General features: G+C 42.8%; 1 protein-coding gene across 3 annotated transcripts in view; it reads left to right on the top strand.

The window, feature by feature from the left end:
- SMPX (small muscle protein X-linked) overlaps positions 1-18,950 on the top strand; it is a 50,274-nt gene that overhangs the window by 28,260 nt on the left and 3,064 nt on the right. Inside the window, exon 6 of one of the 3 annotated variants that reach the window (XM_043896796.1) lies at positions 143-154. The exons of the other annotated variants lie outside the window; for them this stretch is intronic. The gene's annotated coding sequence lies outside the window, so the exon portion shown is untranslated. Of the gene's footprint in view, positions 1-142; positions 155-18,950 lie in introns of those variants that run through there. 3 annotated transcript variants of the gene reach the window in all.

The following is an 18,950-nucleotide window of genomic DNA, read 5'->3' on the forward strand; positions in this document are numbered from 1 at the left end:
GCAATATAACTAAAGCTGCTAACAATATGGGATTTGGGGTAACTACCTTCTACCTTTGCAACTTTGAGTTCTGTGTCTCTATTTCCTGGTTTCATAAAAAGCAGAAAATGGCACCCTCCTCATAGGGTTTAGGATTAGGGAGATGTGAAGGATTAGGAAGATGTATTTTAAAAAGCATATCCAGGCACAGCAACTGGGATGGGGTAATTATACATAAATGGGAACTAGTTTTCCTTCAATTTTTTTTCTCAAGTAGCATCATTCATAGCACATGTATGGTTTTGAATCTTTTCCCACTTCACATTTTCTCATAAGAATGTTTTTCCAGTTTTACTGAGAAAAAATTGACATACATCACTGGCCAAGTTTAAGGCATACATCTTTATGGTTTGATTTATATATATTGCAAAATGACTATAGAAATAGGCTCAGCTCACATTCTCTCATACAGATATGATGAAAATAAAGAAGACAAGAAAAAAAGAAAAACATTTTTTCCCCTTGTGATGAGACTTCACAATTTACTCTCTTAACAACTTTCCTAAATACCATATAGCACTGTTAATTATCGTCATCATGTTGTACGTTATATCTCTAGTATTTATTGGGTTTGCCAAAAAGGTTGTCCAGGTTTTTTCATAAGACGTTACAGAAAAATCCAAATGAAAATTTTGGCTGGTCCAATATTTATCTTATAGCCGATAATTTGTACCTTTGGCCACCTTCCTCTAATTATTCCTTCCACCTTCTGCCTCTGGTAACAACATGTCTGACCTCTTTTTCTATGAGAATGTATGTTTTAGGTTCTACATATAAGTGAGATTGTATAATATCTGTCTTTTTCTATCATAAAAATGTTTTGTGCTGCTTGTAGCTTTTGGAATTAAGATGATTTATTTTTCATAGTCTGACTTAATCATGGTTTCATAACCTTTTCCCTCTGCCAGAAGACAGAGGACTGATGTATTGTTTTACATAGAATGATACTTAAAACAAAAACAAAAACAAACCTAACAACTTCTCCAAATGTCTTCTCGGTGGTTTGCTGGAAATTTTTTGTCCTCAATTTTGAAATGTTCCCTGCTTTGACCCAATTACAGATGCTCTATTCACTTTGTTTGAAGGAAATGGTTTTATGCTGAGATTTTTCACTCTATAGTGGAGCCACATTTCTTTTGATTTGTGATGCTCTTTTTTTTTTTCCTGCTCCCCAATTGCTTAGGATAAAGATGAGTTTGCAATGGTTCCGAACTGCAAGGTTTTATTCATTTGTTAAACTGCCTGGTAAAGCTTTTGTTCTAGACCCTGTTACAGCCTGTGTGGGTGTAAAGTACTCTTGAGGGTGAACGTGAGGAGCCTTTGAGCTGATCGTGACAGTTGCTTTAAGAGCCTCTCTATAGCAAACACACAGAAGCTACCTGGGTGGTTTCTATTAAAACAGAGATCTGGAAAGCCTAATGTGTGGATTCTCGGGAGGGATTTGGAATTGGTGAAAGCAGATCTGAGCCCTGAGAAGGGCACATCTGCTCTGGTCAGCTCGCTAGAAGGCAGAGGTGACTCAGGACCCAATTTTGTAGACCCTTGTAATGTGGCATGTAGATTTCCTTGGGCTAAAGGACAGTTACCATTGGCACTTGCCCTACTCCCAGTGCAACGGAACTCATTACTCTATCTCCAGTGGTTCTGAGGATAGACAGCAGCGTCTAGAGAGAGTCTGATTGGTCACAACTTCAGAGAGGTATGGGCTGCCACTGTCATCTAGTGGGGACATGCCAGGGATGTTGGCCAATGTCCCACGAAGCTCAGGACAGCCCCACTCCCCAACAAAGAATTATCCAATCTTAAACGTTAGTTGTGCTGAGTGTCAGTAACCCTGCTTGATCTACTTCAAAGACTGACGTCAGGACCATCTTGCAAACATTCTTTTCCAAGCAATCAATGCAATGCATTTTACAGAAATGAAAACATTAATAAAAAGAGAATAGTAATTAATGGCCCAATATTTATAATCAATTCACATTAATCAGAGACTTAGGCATCAAGCACTCTTAAATATGATTCTTTTGTTAATTGATAAACTAAGTATATTTATGGTATACATAGCATATTCCTGAATTACAGTATTTGGCCTTAAACATGACCATTTTGGGTAGGTTACTTTTTCCTCTCAGATGTATCAGAAAGCAGTAGGTTATCTCAGCAGCTCATCAAGTCTTTTAAAATATGAATGTTAAGCATTAAGCATTAGTAATCGCCAGCACTAACATCAATGTCATCATTTTTATTGTCATCATTGCATTTATTATATACTCGTGATATGCCTGACACTGTGTCCTGTACTTCACATACATTATTTCCTTACTCCTTGTGCTGACTATACAGGGTATATGCTGTGATGCCCGTTTCATTTATATGGGGGGAAGAAGGATGTGATGGTTTGTATAACTTGACCAAAGTCCTACAGCTTGTAAGTCACACAGGTCAGATATCACACTCCATAGCCAGTTCTTTTAATCACTAGCACCCACTGCATTCTTTAAAAATGTTCTTTTAGTTGTGGTCTTCTGGGTTTTGCCACTATTTCACTGTGTTAGGTTGCAGGAAGAACAAGCAAAGGCTTAAAAAGGCTGCAGAAACTGTCATCTACACAAAGAGGTGACACCACAACTTTGACATGTTGATTTATTCATTCATTTGTTTGCTTGTTCATCCATCCATTCATGCATGAATTCAGTCAGTCAGTCAACAAGCATTTATTGAGCATAAAGCCTGCACCAGGTGCTAAGGATATCAGCTTTGGGGATTCAAATACGGATCAGGGAGTCTAGCCGGGGTCAGGTGAATGGGCAGAATGTTGCCTGGAAGCATGAATTGTTTGCTCTCTTTAAGGGTTGTGGAAAACAGGAAGGGTTCCTTAATGTCTGTAAATATCAGAGCAAGCATGAGAGAAAGGCCAAGGAGGCGAAAGGAAAGGAAGGGAGGAGGGGAGGAGGAAGGAGAGGGGCGGTAGGGGCTATGCCTGGGAGGCTGTGGCCCTGGCCCGGTGCTGACAAAGCTGTGGCCAGTCCGAGGAAGGCCAGGCCTTTGCAGAGCCCGCCTTTGCTCCTGGGCTGAGCGAGGGCTTGGCAGGCATCTGTGTGTCATCAAGAGGCAGTCTCCTACCCATGAGGCCTTTTCTCTCTCATTCCTTCTCACGCTGTGTGCAGCCCACGCAGAAAACTGGGGAAGTGAATTCCGGGCTGTCTCATCAGGCTTGGCTGCGTCGTGACAGCGCTGCTCGCTTTAACTCCCCCGACACGTTGTGGCATTTGAGAAGGAGAAGGAGTCACGACGAGCATATCGAGACCCGCACATTTAACTTGTACTTCGCGCCTCCTCTCCCTGCCCAGGGACTGATCAGTCCACACCCTCCGGTTTAGGGCTTTATGTGTAGGGTGAGGTGGCGGCTGCTTTAATCCCAGGCAGGTCAGTCAATTGGCTTCTCACCGAGGGACATTTCTATTAAGCTGCAGACAGATTGGAGTCGCTTTTGACCAGGCAGGTGGCACAAAGGCAGCTCAGAACAATTTCATCTTGACTGCTGGGAAAACAGCAGAAAGCAAGCCTGTCTTATCACCTAGAAGTCACTGGAAGCCTCTAGAAAGGACAGTGGCACTTCTTTCCACCCCAGAAGACCAGCCCTGAAGTGTCAGAGGCACAACTGAATCCTCAACACATAATATACATTTTTCTGCCTTGCTTTTGCCTGACCCCTGATTTTAGATACAAATGATAGGAATCATGGCTGCCCTTTTGTTCCGGAGGCAACAGATCCTGAAACCTTACCAAACAAGGTTTTTCAGTTCTGCGTGTTCAAACATCCATTTATTCAGATTGAAGCTAATTTTCATTTCTGAATCATCTGTATATAGGTTACCTGGAATTTACTTTAGCCAAATTAACCTTTTTCTTCATAAAGCACATTAATACCATGAGCTGGATTTGAATGGGAGGGAAGGATTAAAGGACTGGAATGAATTCACTCCTTTAGTAAGTGAACATTTGAGCATCTACTATATGCCAGGCACTATGACACTAATGGTAGGTGATACAAGACAACGTCCCCTGAGGGACTCCCAGTCTAGTTGGGTACGAATGTAAAAGTGGACTTTAACACATAATGGCCGCAGAAGGAAGAAAGAAACAAGTCCTGGCCTTTGAATACAAGTGACAGAGATTCCAGACAGGATGTTAGAAAACAGATATTCTATTGAAAGAAGGTTGAAGAGCAGATGCTTTAGAGGTGCTGCAGGCACAGGTTCATGCCCTGGCTTTGCTATTCTCTTGATCTGTGATTTGGCTCATCATGGTTTCTTTTTCTGAAAAATGAGAGTAATACCTATCTCATGGGGGCAAGTTTTCTCACCGCCCTAAAGGTCACTGAGCAATGTTTGGAGACTTTTTTGGATGTCACAATACAGGGTGGGTACCATTGCCATCTAGTGGGTAGAGACCAGGGATGCCACCAAACATCCCCCCACAAGAAACTTCAGGAGTGTTGAGGCTGAGAGACACTAAGTTGCATACATAGTGTGTACACAGTAGCAGCTATTATTATGATAGCATGCTACCATGAGAAGGAACTTAATTTAAGACACTGAGCACTGGACGTGCTGGATAGAGTGGGACACATTTGTGCTTCACATTCACACATTCCTGCTGTGTCACGGAGTAAGTCTGTGACCTTGGGCAAGTTCCTGACCATTCGGAGCCACGTCTATAAATAGGAATGATTATCTCGATCATGAGAGGCAAACATAAAGAGAGTGAGTTGACTCAGATTGGGCACCTGGCACAAATCAGCATCCAGAAAATGTCATTCCTTTTTTTGCCCCCACAAATTGCCCATGCCCTCTGCTCCCCCTCCCTTTCTTCCAAGGCCAAGTGTCTGTTGGTTGGTTTTTACATGAAATACTCTCTAAAGAGGAGTTCTGCATATTTCCCCAGGGAATATGAAAAAGCTCACTGAAAAAGAAACCCCATTAATTGTTTGTGACTAATCTGAGCTCACTGAGGCCCTTGTAAGCCCCTGGGAGGACTTGTGTCTCAGTGACCTCCTGAGATGATCTCTAATCTGCAAGTACCATCTTTCTCCTGAAGGAGGCACTGCAGTCCCATTTTTCAAAACCTGCAGCAGCTACTGTTTCCAAAGCCTGTAAAATTACACACATTGCATTTGAGCACTTTCATTTGATTTTTGGAGACTTCAAGGGATTTCCACACCCTCCTCGGCCACTTTTAACTACCAAATATGTCCAGTTTGCGTTTCTGAAGAAAATCAGTTTAAGAAATATTTAAGTCAAGCTGCCATTCTCTTACTATCAAGGGAAAGGGAAACAATGCATTTCAGACACCATTTTACTGAGCATTTTGAATGGGCTTGATGGTCAAAAACAGAGGCATCTCATCTTTTTAGTAATCTTTTGTACACAGACTGTATACTATTGAAGTCTGGTCCAGAAACTAAAACAAGATCCATGTTGATCTAAACATCCAGAAGTGGCCCTGTGTCTTCTCTAGGACATCCTCTCCTGGCTTATGCCCCATTCACATCCAATCTCCTCCTCTTAGTATTCTCCAGGGGCGTTTTCTCCCTCTTTCTGATGATACTAAATTTGACAACTGAATCATTTCTGCTTTGCAATAAGAGTGAAACACGTAGGCAGTCAGTACTAAATACAACTGCCACATAACATGGCAGCTTGGAGACTCTATGAAATGGCTAATTTAGGGGGTGTCAAGAACCAGAAAATGAGGAAATAAAGGCTCATTTGGAGTTTTATGGCAAGTTTTAAATCCCATCTTTGAATTGGAAGCTACTTGCAGTAATAATATTAACAAGTTCTTGCACTTGATTTTAAAAATTCCAGCCTACTTCTGTGTTTATTCTCTTCTGAGGCTCACAACAGTTCCATGAGACAGGCAGGGCAGGAATTGAATTTGCAGTTCACTCTTATGTGACTTCCAGCTTCACTCAGGGTAGAAGACTGTGGGATGTATCATCAAGAGAGTTTGTTTTAAGACTAATTTTTGATTAAGTGTAGTTAACTCCATCTGTATCAATAGATATAAGTGGGTAACTTAATCCTAGCTCTTTTTCTCTGTCAGTGAGAAAAGCTCTGGGTATAGGCAGAACCATCATCTGTCCTGTTATGGTCCATTGCATGGGTTGAGATAGTACTTTTCATTTCAAATATATATAAAAAAAAGTAGGACCACCATTCAGGGTGCAGCAGGTGCCGGGGGTGGGTGGGGTTAGTTACAACCCATGCAATGGGCTAGAACAGGACAGATGATGGCTCTGCCTATACCCAGAGGGACTTTTCTCATGGACAGAGAAAGAGAGCTAGGATTAAGTTACCCACTTATATCTATAGATATATTTCAAAGGAAAAGTACTATCTCAATTTCCATTTCTGTTTACTGTTTTCTTGCTGCCTAATTAAAAAAAAAATACTGTATCATTTCCGTGTGTGTGTGTGTGTGTGTGTGTGTATAATGCACACACACATATTTGATTCTGGAATTTGAAAATCAGGTTGGGATGTCTTAATTTAAGAAAGACCAGGTGGCAAATAAATGGACCTGGGGAAAACTTCTGTTTAAAATACTCCCAGATCATCATCCTGAAGGTCAACTCTTCTGGAAAGCTCTCCATTGTCAGCAACAGCCAAGAAATGGCATCCCAGATTCCCTACAGGATTATATACAACGTTCACTGCTGGTTATCTGTCAGGGGACAGAGAGCCTGGGAGTCATTCTGAGCCAAATCCAATCCAATTAAGGGCCAATTATAGACCTGCTTCCATCGCCAGGACTAGGCTACACCACCAACTGAGCTGGTCTTAGAGCCCCTGGCTGGCAGGGAGTCCCAGTGCATGGGAAGATCACATGGCCTGGATAAGACAAAACAGCTGATAATGCCCAGAAACCAGAACAGATGGCATATGAAGCTGCATTAGAATGACCCCTGAACCACCTCATCATTTCACTGCCATTCCTTCATAACTAACTGCAGATTCTGTTTTTTCCTGGGTGATACCCTTCCTCACTAGGTGATGAAGTCATAAAATGCCAAGAGGTGATGGGCAAGGCTTCAGTCCTGTGCTCAGGGGCAACCTGCCACAATCGTGCAATCTTGGCCACGATGCTAACTAGAAATACAGTGCCTGGATACCCACATCACTGCTGACAACCTCACTGGACATGTAGGAGTTCAAATGCCTAACTCAAAGAAACTTGAGTTAGAAATTTGTGTTAAAAATGTGAAAGTGAAAGTGAAGTCGCTCGGTTGTGTCCGACTCTTAGCAACCCCATGGACTGTAGCCTACCAGGCTCCTCTGTCCAGGGGATTTTCCAGGCAAGAGTACTGGAGTGGGGTGCCATTGCCTTCTCCAAGGTAAAAATAAAACTCTAGGTAAAAATAAAACTCTATTAAAAATCAAAACAACTGCGAATTTTGGCTGGCACTTCCAACCGACTGAGACCATTTCAGGTCCACATTCCAGCATCCACTAGTGTAGTTGTTTCTCTAGGCTGACTTTGAGTGTCTGATCTGCCAATCTGAGAAGCAAGCTCATCCTTATATTTAACTGAGATCTTGAGAAGAGTGGGGACAAGGCAGCACCAAGGACAGCATCCTGTGTACTTTGGCAACAGAAACTCTTCAGAATGGCCTAGAGCAGTGGTTCTCAAACTTTCTCAAACATCAGCAGCATCTGGAGGGCTTCCTGAAACTTAGAATGCTGGGCCCCACCTCCAGACTTTCTGATTCTGTAGGTCTGGGGTGGGCCTCAGAATTTGTATTTCTAATATGTTCCCATGGGCTGCTGCTGCTGGTGGTCTGGGGGCCACACTTTGAGAACCACTGACCTAGAGCCATGAATCTAGATTGTTTAGGTCAGGACATTCCAAATTCCCTAACTATTCCATTATCTGGTCCACAGTTTTATAGCTAGTATCCAAAGGTACAGAAAGCAACTTGGCCACATTGCCTTGCTGAAATTCAGATAACATGATGCATTGATGAAGCAACAGTCATTAGTCCTTACAATAGTGCTTCCAAGGGTCAGGCACTATCCCAAGTACCCTACCTCGTAATTCTTAAATGAGTTACTATACATAAGAGCTGCATTTTACAGGTGAGAAAACTGAGGCACAGAGAAGTTACATAACTTGCCCAAGGTGGCACAGCTAGAGAGTGGGGCAGCCAGAATTCAAATGCAAGCTGTCTGACTCCTAACCATTGTTCCAGACTGATTCTCCATGTGGCAGACAGAGGAAGTTCCACTGGGGTGAAATGCAGTGTGTAAATTACGAGAGATAATATAATGCATGAGGAATTCTGCCCATGGCATCAACTTACCTACCAGTCACTTAATCTCATTGATACAATATTCATTTCTGTAACTCTTAAGTTCTAACCCTGCTATAGTCCAAGGGTTGGCAAACCAGGGTCCAGGGGACAAATGTAGCCCATTATCTGATTTTCAATTTAAACTTTAAATTTTGAGATAATCTTAGACTCGCGTGCAGTTGTAACAAATAATACAGAGATCTCTGGATGCGGTGATTGGCAAGAAATAAGGGGAGTCACTTTTCCAATCTCTATAGAAATATTTCTAAGGAAGGTCTTGCCAAATTTCAAGTATACGCAGAGACCAAAAAGCCAGGTATGATCATCTTCATTCAAGCATACTGTTATGGATGTCCTGGCAGTGGGAATAAAACACAGAAGATGTTCTAAATTTGAACATCTTTCAAGTCCAATACAAAACAGGCCCAGGATCCCAGCTACCTGGCTGATTGATGGGCAGTTGTATAGCTTTTCTCAAACATTATGACATAAGAACTGAAGCCAGTTTCTGAACAACTGACTTATTTTTATTCTAGTTACTTTAGTTTTGGGGTCAGGCAGCAGCAAGTTGCTGGGTACAGTTAGACCATCCTCAGTGCTGACTGCACACTAGGATCACTTGGACCTGCCTAAGCCCCACCCCAATCAATAATGGAGGGGTATGCTTCACAAGACCCCCAGGTGAGTCTAACATGCAACTTGCATCAGAAGGACTGGGTTAGAGAATGTTTCTCAGATCCTCCATGGACAAACCAAACTGAAATATGTCTTGTTCAGAAAAGTATTTCTTTTGTTGAATGTGAAGATGGTTGCAGTGAAAGTCTCTTAAATGTGGAAAATAGCCACACATTCTTGGAAAGCCATGCAGCATCTATATCCATTTATTCAGAGGGTGATCCGTGGTGAGCCACAACTTCTGTTTGGGATAGGGCATGGGGAAGACATACTGAGGTATCCAGACTACCGCGTGAGTTCAGAACAATAGCCATGTTGGGTTTAGAAGGGGCTGAAGATATGGTAGTTCCCACTAGTGAGTGTGCTATATGCCTTGTTAGTGCTGTGTGTCTATTCCAAGATACATGGAGTCATATCATCACAGGTAAGGGTGCCATCAATGTCTCTCAGTCTAACCAAGGTCCAGGCCAATGCAAAGGGCCTGCTTTCCAGATATGTCCCACGCCCTGGAGAGTCACTTGAGTTTAACTATTAACTCAGCAACTTTGAACCCCTCTCCCAATTCATCTCAGACTAAAAACTGCTAGGGGTGGTGTTTTCCTCCAGTTGCACCCTTTGGAATGACTCATTAAGAGGAGAGCCCAAGTAATCCCCATTCCACTGAAGTTTGTTTTAACAAGTTGAGTGTCTAGATGTAAACACAATGTAAGTGGGGTATGTTTTTTGTATGATGTGCTAAGGACTAATTGCTGCTTGCTGAACTATGGCACTGTAAGCTTTGGTTCAAGGCCAGCTGGCTGTGTTGGCCAGCTTCCACAAAAGGGAATCCATGAGTTCTTAGGATGGCAAGTCTTTAGAGAATGGCTACTTGCCTTTTTAGAAATGCCCAAAGCAATACGGTCTTATCCTGCAGCTAGGATCTGGTTTTTGAGATAAACAAAATGCCAACTTTGAGATTCTTGTTAATAACCCCTACTCACTGACATATAAAATATAAGAACTGGACTTGGCCCAAGGCAACTGTATTAGTTATATATTGCTGCATAACATGGAGAAGGAAATGGCAACCCACTCCAGTATTTTTGCCTAGAGAATCCTGTGGACGGAGGAGCCTGGTGGGCTGCTGTCCATAGGGTCGCACAGAGTCGGACATGACTGAAGCGACTAAGCATGCATGCATGCATTGGAGAAGGAAATGGCAACCCACTCCAGTGTTCTTGCCTGGAGAATCCCAGGGACAGAGGAGCCTGGTGGGCTGTCGTCTATGGGGTCGCACAGACTGAACGACTGAAGCAACTTGGCAGCAGCAGCAGCAGCTGTATAACAAATTACCCCAAACCTAGCAGCTTAAAGCAATAATACTATCTCAGAGTTTCTGTGGGTCAGGAGTTCACAAGTGGCTGAGCTGTGTAGTTCTGGCATCCCTGATGTTGTTGCAGTCAAGATATTGGCTGGGACTGTAGTCATCTAAACCCTTGACTAAGACTAGAAGATCCTCTTTTAAGATGGTGTACTCTTACCACTGGCTGATTGATGCTGACGGTTATCAGGAGGTCTTGGTACCATTGGGCTGCTTGAGTGCCCTCACAACATGGCAGCTGGCTTCCCTCAGACCCAATAATCCAAAATAGAGCAAGGTGGAAGCTGCAGTGATTTTTAAGACCCAGTCTTGGAAGTCACACCCTGTCATTTCTGTAATATGCTACTGATTACACAAGTCAGCCCTACTCTGTGCTGGACAAGGGTATATGAATACCAGGTGGCAAGACTCACAGAGGGGTCACCTGGGAGGATGCCTACCCCAGCAACCTAACCCCTACCCCTCTTTTCTTTTTTTTACATTTGACAGACCTGAGGTCTGGAGAAGTGAGGTTTTGCCCAACGTCACTAGCGTTAACATCTCAGTGTTTGCTTTTCTTTCAACCCTACTGATCCCCATCATTCACAATTTCTTATATTTATTTAAAACACCAAATGTTGTTTATCTTTGGGGAGATTAGAAAGCTTACTTCCAAATGTGAAGCCAGTTTCCCTGATGTTTTTAACAGCAGACGCTTTCATAAACCAGATAACATACAAGCAGAGCACAAACTCTGAGCACTAGGGAAAGGTCTCTCTTCACTTCCCTGAGTCATTAGGGAGGAGGCGCTCCAAATGGAGGAAGGAGAAAGCAGAAACTCTTAGGGAGGGCAAATTCAGAAGTAAGCTAAAAAGTCAAGGTTGAAGGGACAAATCAGCTTGTGTACTGCCCCCTCTCCTCGGTTTGTTCTCATATTGTGATCGTGTTCCTATTCTCTTTCGATTTGGGAGGGTGAAAACAAAAACAAGAAAAAAGCAGAGAGTGACACCAGAAATCAGACTGATGGAAGGGTGATCCTCCTTAGGAGTTACTGTCTCATTAATCCAAGATGAAAGGCAGTGATCAACCAGAGAAGACTCCCTAGAAGAAGCACAGAATTTTTATTCTGTAAAAATTTATTTCTGAAAACACACACACACACACACACGTTTTTAAGCACAAAACTCAGAACTGCGATAAATGCTATCAGCTCTTTTGTTTTCAGGATCCTCTTTGAAACAGCCATCTTCTAAAAAGGACAGCAACCAGAAAGAAACCGCTTCTATAATCTCTCTCCCTTTTCGAACAGTTAAAAAAAAACAAGGCCTGTCATGTCAGATCAACATAACTAGTCAGGAGACAGGACGACTTTCTCTCTGCCTGACCTATTTTGTCTAATGGGGTCTACTCTTTCACCCTCTGACAAGCCACCTTTTCTTCTGAGTTCCATTTATAGCAGGGCTGTATTAATGGTTAAATCATTAGGAACAGGTCTGTTTCCCTCCTAAGGCTTATTTCCTGTTCAATAAATTAAGCCATGAGATCGGAAGACTGTGCATTTCTGCTTTATTTAAGCTCAGATTCTTCTTAGCCCACAAACTACTGGGGCATTGACAGGTGGGAGCCTGTCCGGCAGTCTGTGGTCATTTGTGATTTGTCTCATATTTTGTTCTCTGAGTAAAGTGGGAGGCCCTTGGGAACCTTGCTAAGCCCGTGCTGGAGTCTGAGACTGGAGCGGAGATGCTTCAGTGGGGAGCCCCTGGGCTCTCGCTGGGCCGCCTTTCTAAATCCTCAGCAAGAGTCCTTGGACAAGCGCCGTGAGTTTCTTAGATGTCTGACCCTTGTTGTCACTTTGAAAGAAGGTTTGCGAACTCCATTCACCCACCATGCTTGTTGCTGCCACGCACGTGACCTCCCTGAGCAATCAGAGCATTAGTGGCCCACGGCTCTCAGAGTGACCTGTGCCTTTCATTCCCTAAAGCCTTTCTCCCTGGTTTTTCATCACCAGAGCCCTGCAGCAAACAGGATTATTTTAAAAAGTAAAAACACAAAAGCGATAAACAGGTCATCCTGACAAACAGCCCTTAGTGACCCACCGCTCGCAGGGCCTACACTAACTGACTCAGGCTCACCAAGTCCTCCCAACAGGCATTTCTGCCCACCCAGGGCATCCCTTGCTCCAAGCCAGCTCATGGAGGTGCCATGCTGAGTCTAGGCTTTTATACATGCTCAGCGTATTATTTTCCAATTTCTCTCTCTTTCCCTTCCCATGGGCAGGCTAACTCTTACCCATCATTCAGATCTCAGTTTAAATACGATTTGGGAAAAGCCTTTCCATAACCCCTTAAACTGATAAAGCATCTACAGTTTTCTGTGTTGGTCCCCTCATGGCTGCACCCGTCACCATGGAGGAATGGACTGCCATCACTCATTTACTCATTTTATTATCTGATTTTCCTTCTAGATGATCAGTGCCATGAAGGGGTATAACCTACCCATTGGTGTGTCCACAGTGCCTACCTGATACATTTTCTGGCATATAATGTAACCAAGATAAAGTCAGGCATCTGGTTTCCACCTTTAATACCGTTTAAGTACAGTCTCCTCCAAAAGAAACATAAATTGATCACCAAAAGTGGCCTCAAAAAGGAATGCAAACCTTCACCTAAGATTAACATTGTAAAGTGACCTAAAAATTCTTGACCCATTATTAGTCTATGATTCCTTCTCTAGGAGACTTTTTTCACAGAATCTCTCTTCATTCTTTCCCCAGAGTCCAGTTATCCACTAATTGCCCCGGTCTTTCTTTTTTCTGTAATTTCAACTCAGTTCACTGCTTCCAATACTCCTCTCCACCCATTTAGACCTCCACCAACCATCAGTACCACAAAGAGCTTGATGCCAAGATGACAAAGACTTCATCTTGCTTAGTGAAGGATCAAGGCAGGGGATGTGTTGATTTATAAGCTTTTTTGGGTCTTCAGCTCAGAATAATAGTAACAGTACACATTTATTGAGCATTTACTATGTGGGAAGCACTCTGCTGAATGCTTTAATATGTTATCCTTGCAACCACTCTGTGAGTATAAAACTGTTACTTTCCTGTACTTTAGAAGAACACTTGCCCAAGGTGACACAGCTAGAAAGCAGGATGGCTGGGACCTGAAAGCAGAGTCTGCACTACAATGTCTCCACAGTAGGCACTGAGTAAACAGTTGAATTTAGAGACAAGGTTCACCCAGCAAGTAGCCTGGAGGCTGCCAAGGTGAAGGGTTTTGAAGCAATTTCTCTGATGAATTCATTGCCAGCTCATGTCAAAGCTTTATTTCAAAGTTGCTTAAAGAGGCTTCAAACAGCCAGTTCAAAAACTTGGAATAGAAACAAGTGTGGTTAGATAACATTGTTACACTGGGTACAATTGGTTTTTAAGCTCTGTCACAAGGCTAATTTAGGGAAGCAGGTAAATCTCATCTCCCAGAGGGGGCTCTTAATCTCATTAAAATTGATCAGAAGAAAATCACTCATACATTTTATCAGAAATGCTTCCTAGAAGGGACCACTCACTCCACCAGAGCATACAGTCTTCCAGCTCAGGCTTGGGATCATTTTCTGTCACAGAAACAACTCTCTCTAGAGTATGGTTTCTCACATTCAACACTATTGACATTTGGGCCAGATAACTCTTTGGAATGGGGATTGTCCTGGGCCTTGCAGGCTGTTTGGCACATCCCTCTACCCACTAGATGTCAGCGACACTCCCTCCTCCTGGTTGTAATAGCCAAAAATGTCTCCAAATAGTGCCAAAAGTCCCCCGGGGGCAAAATGCCATCCCTTTCACTGAGAACTACTGCTTAAAACCCTTGATTCTCAAAGTGTGCTCCATGGACCAACAGCAACAGCATCCCCCTGTGAGGATGCTAGAAATAGACACCCCAGGTTTCCTGAGTCAGAATCTGCAACTTAACAGGATCCTCAAGTGCTTCCTCTGGACATTAACATCTGAGAAGTGCTTCTAGGCCAGCGGTTCTCAACCTTGGCTGCACATCAGAGGCCCAGGAGATCCCACCCCCAGAGAGCTTATGTCATTGCTGTGGGACAGCCTGGATCTCGGAATTTTTAATAACTCCCCAGGTGATTCCAATGTACAGCCAAATTTGAGCCCTTCTTCTGGGGGATTTAAAGAAACTCATCCCTCCCCAACTTTGGGAGTGATTTACCAAAGCTTCTAAATAAGACCCCGTATCTCCAAAGCAATGCTTTTCTTTTCATGAACATCCTTTTTTGACCTCTTGTCACTTTTAAGGTGATAAATTAAGGACCTTTGATGATGACTTCAAAAGGTAGGATTTGACTATAACTTTAAAAATAATGGTTGGAATGATTCGGGGTAGGGGGAGGGAATGAAGGCATTAATTTAAGCTTGCTCGGCGAGCTTTTTAAAGAAGAGTCACCAAAACATCCCTCAAAATCTTGCTAACTAACAAACAATTCTGTACTTGAAAAAGAAAAACCCAAACATTAAATGGCAAACACTATCAAGAAAACTGTTTCCCATGAAATGTATAATTGTATAAAGAGCCCATGCAAATTGGGAAGCAAAATATTACTACCTTAATAGATAAAGGAACTGAACTCACAATTCACAAAAGCAGATCTAGAATTAATAGAGAATCCATGAGAAAATAAGAGCCTCATTAGTAATTAAAGGGATATTCAATGAAAAAAGTTACTTGTAATATTCACAAAAATTAATGGGAAAATGATCATGAAACAGGGGCTTGTTCATTCCCTCAACAGATAGTCTTCTGTAGAACAAGTGCTAGGCCAGCCTAGATGATGAGGGTGTGGGCCTTAGTAAATGAAGAAAGTTCCAGCCATTGTGGATTATTATGTCCTCCAACCCAATTAGACCTTGATGGAAGCCATCCTAAAGAGAATATGTGGCAAAAGTTATGTTTACTTATGATAGCAAAATTCATTAAGAACCTAAGTGTCCAATATGGTTAAGTCAGCTCTTGTATACCCACCTGATGGAACAGTACACATACTATCTGTGATGTGAAAGTGAAAGTGTCAGTTGCTCAGTCGTGTCAGACTCTTTGCAACCCCATGGACTGTAGCCTGCCAGGCTCCTCTGTCCATGGGATTCCCCAGGCAAGAATATTGGAGTGGGTTGCCATTCCCTTCTCCTGGGAATCTTCCCAATCCAGGGATCAAACCTGGGTCTCCTGCATTGCAGGCAGATTTTTTAAGTGTCTGAGCCACAGGGAAGCCACCATCTATGATATAATGGATGATAAATTTAAAAAAAAGAATACAAACAGTAGAAAACTGGACAAATGATTCAGTAATCAAATTCTGAAATGCTACATGATATCGTCTTCACACCCAATATACACAATACATATTTGTACATTTAAAGCTCCAAGGCACCCTAACACTAAGAAAATGGTTTATCTGTGCTTGATCCAGTAATCTCAATTTTTCTGACCATGGAAATTTTTTTCCCCTTCCTTCCCTTTCTTTCAAAGGTGAAACTTGCTTTATTGTCTCTTGGAACTAGTATTTCTCAAACGAAGAAAACCTTAATGATATACTAGCATATATGGTAGCATTAAGAGCTATGCAAAAATAAAAGCCATACATGGGTATATACCTATGGAAAAAATTCATTAAGTTGTTCACTTAAGATTTGTGCATTTTACTCTATGAAAATATTAACACTACTACATTCAGAGAAGGCAAAAATATTTTTTAAAATGAAAATTAGGTATTCATTAGGACAAGTACTAGAATGTTAAATCAAATTATTTTTATACTACAAGTACACTTATACATATCAGCTATTCATTTGAGGTGCCTCTAATACCATCAACACGTACAGACTGATTGTAGGGGCTAGGAGCTCCAGATTAGCATTTAATCTTGGACCAGCCATTAACTAGCTGTGTAACCTTGGACAAGTGATTCAAGCTCTCTGGATTTTAATTTCCTAATTTCTAAAATGAGGAGGAATAAGAAAACTCAAGTTTCATTCATCTTTGAAAATAGGTTTACTATTTTGGAAGATTGCAAAGCTTTATAGCTATACCTTTGCTTGATGGTATACCAATATCCAGGTTTTTATTTAATACTGAGACTATGGACCGCTCGCTACCATCGTTACTGTAAAAACAAACAAAACAAAGTGTCAGTGAGCTCTAAGGGGATCTCCATGACAGTGTGCTTCCCAGGATGCTTTACTGGAGACAGTGAGGGAGGCCTACATTTGTTTCACATGTTCTGTTCACTTTATGTCAAGAAATTGCTTTTCCATTTGGATATCCCAGGACCTCTGCCTGCCAGAGACCATGCCAGACAGTTCAAAGAAGATACTGGGTATTTCTGATGAAAGTGCCATTGTCCCTAGGTCTCAAATGCTCAGGCCTAAACAAGATAGAAGGTTTTGCCATCTTTGGAAACTTGAGAACCTCTTACGACAGTAGCCTACTCGACTTTTTCATCACTGTGTCTTCCTCTGTGCATTACTGATCCCTGCTTTACTAGGAAGTCTTGGGCCAGTGTTTTTCCAGTAAAATCTGTGGCCCCTTTAGAAACAGGGAGGTCTGTGCTCTGACAGATGGAGACACTGACGGCAAAGCCAGGAGCCACCAGTGGTAACTAGTCTTGGACTATGCCCCTGATTTCACAAAGATCTCTACAAATAAGTTCAATATCATCTCAGCTGCCGGTTCCTGACTTGATATCGAAGCCAACAAACTCTCAATACAATAGGATTTAAAAAAAAAAAAAACCTTTTTGAACTTATTTTTAATGAATTTGACCTGGATATGCAATTTGCCTTCTTTGCGTCACTCAAATTCTTCACACCCAGCATGTAATACTGCTTGACTCTGGATTTTAGGTGTAGAATCGTACCCCCCAAATCCCCAAATGTCCTGCTCTTTGTGTCTTTCTCATCTCCCTTTTTTTAAACTAGTAATTAGTAGGAACATTTCAGTTTTTACCTTAGCCATCTCATCTCCCTTTTTTTAAACTAGTAATTAGTAGGAACATTTCAGTTTTTACCTTAGCCACCAAAGGCTTCATGATGTACCAAAGCCAACTGACATGGCTATTTTGCAGCTTAAGGAAAAAGTTTTAAAAGTTTCTACCTAGAGTTTTGTTTCTTTTACTTTATGAGTGGCTGGTGGAGATAAAATAAAGTTCTGGGTTTGGAGTGACCCTGGCGCAGTTTCACACAGTGTGCTTCCTTTGTCCCTGACCTTGGTGTGGAGGTGCGCTAAGAGTCGTGTTTGTAGCTGGCACCGCCTTCATCTCTGTGTGGTCATGATGGTCACGTGGGGCAATGCACATGAACGGGCTTTGCAAACTCTAGAGGACTCCACCAATGCCCTCTAACAAACTCCAAAGCTTCAACCAGTGTGCTCTGGGAGCCTGGTCGGCCATTCCATATGGAACTGGATGGAACATGAGGCATGGCCTTTCTCTTGACGACATTTGAGTGTCACTGTGTTTATGGCTCTATGATTTAGCACCACGCAGGAGGAAGTCATCATTGCACCGCCCCCAGGTGTCTGGGTAAAGGACCAAATGCAGAGTAGTGTTGAGTGGACTCCATTTCCTAAATGATGTATGTGGGACCGTGGCAAGTATGAGTAACACGGCTATAAATGGGTCATGGCAAGGCGTAAACATCACATGCCCTCAGCCTGGACTTAGAGTGACACATGGGAGCTGTCTGGGGTATCACCCCTGCCACAGCCAAGGTGTGCCTTTCTCAATGTGAACCTTTTTTGCTTAGGGTAGAAAAGGGATGCCAGGTAGCTGGAGAGTGACATTTCCCACAGGGGGCCTTGCATTCCCCACCGTTCTCACCCATGTCCCTGACAGAGGAACAGGACACAGGAGAATAGCTGACAGCTGTTGTCTAGGCGGCAAAGCAGTGTGGCCCGGGATATCGCCCAACACCCTTGCATTCCAGCACCCCGACAAACAAGTGTGCTTTACAGAAGGGGCAATTTTAGCTCTGGATCCCTTCCCATTGTTCTCAACTTTAAATGTGAGCCCTGACCCAGGTCTGAATTCTTGGATTCTGGTCACATAAAGGCATTCTGAGAACACTCGGCATCCCACCAGGCCAAGGATGGAGACACTGGTCCTCTGGGGGCCCTGCACTCTTGGAAGGACCATTGTGACCTTGGCCATCAGCAATGTCCTGTGTCCAGGGCCGCTGGGCCGTCTCAGATTCTACTGGGGCTGGGGAAGTAGAGCAGAGTCTGAGGGAGGGCAGGGTGGTCTGTAGAATGGCAACTCCGGTGACTCTTCTGCTCCATCTGCTGCCTCCTGCCAGCTCCTTCTACAAGGAAGACCCGGGCTCACTTTGTAGATGAGATGAAGTGACTGTGTCAAGCCAGTGATTCCTGCATCCCCTTATGAAGTACAGTTTGCTTTTCTTAAATCTCAGTGGCCACAGTGGTCTGGGCAAACTGCATCAAGGTTTCCTTATGTTTCCAAAACTGTCTTAAAGTCAGACATGTC

This window comes from Cervus elaphus, chromosome X (assembly GCF_910594005.1).
Source record: "Cervus elaphus chromosome X, mCerEla1.1, whole genome shotgun sequence".
Classification (NCBI taxonomy): Eukaryota; Metazoa; Chordata; class Mammalia; order Artiodactyla; family Cervidae; genus Cervus; species Cervus elaphus.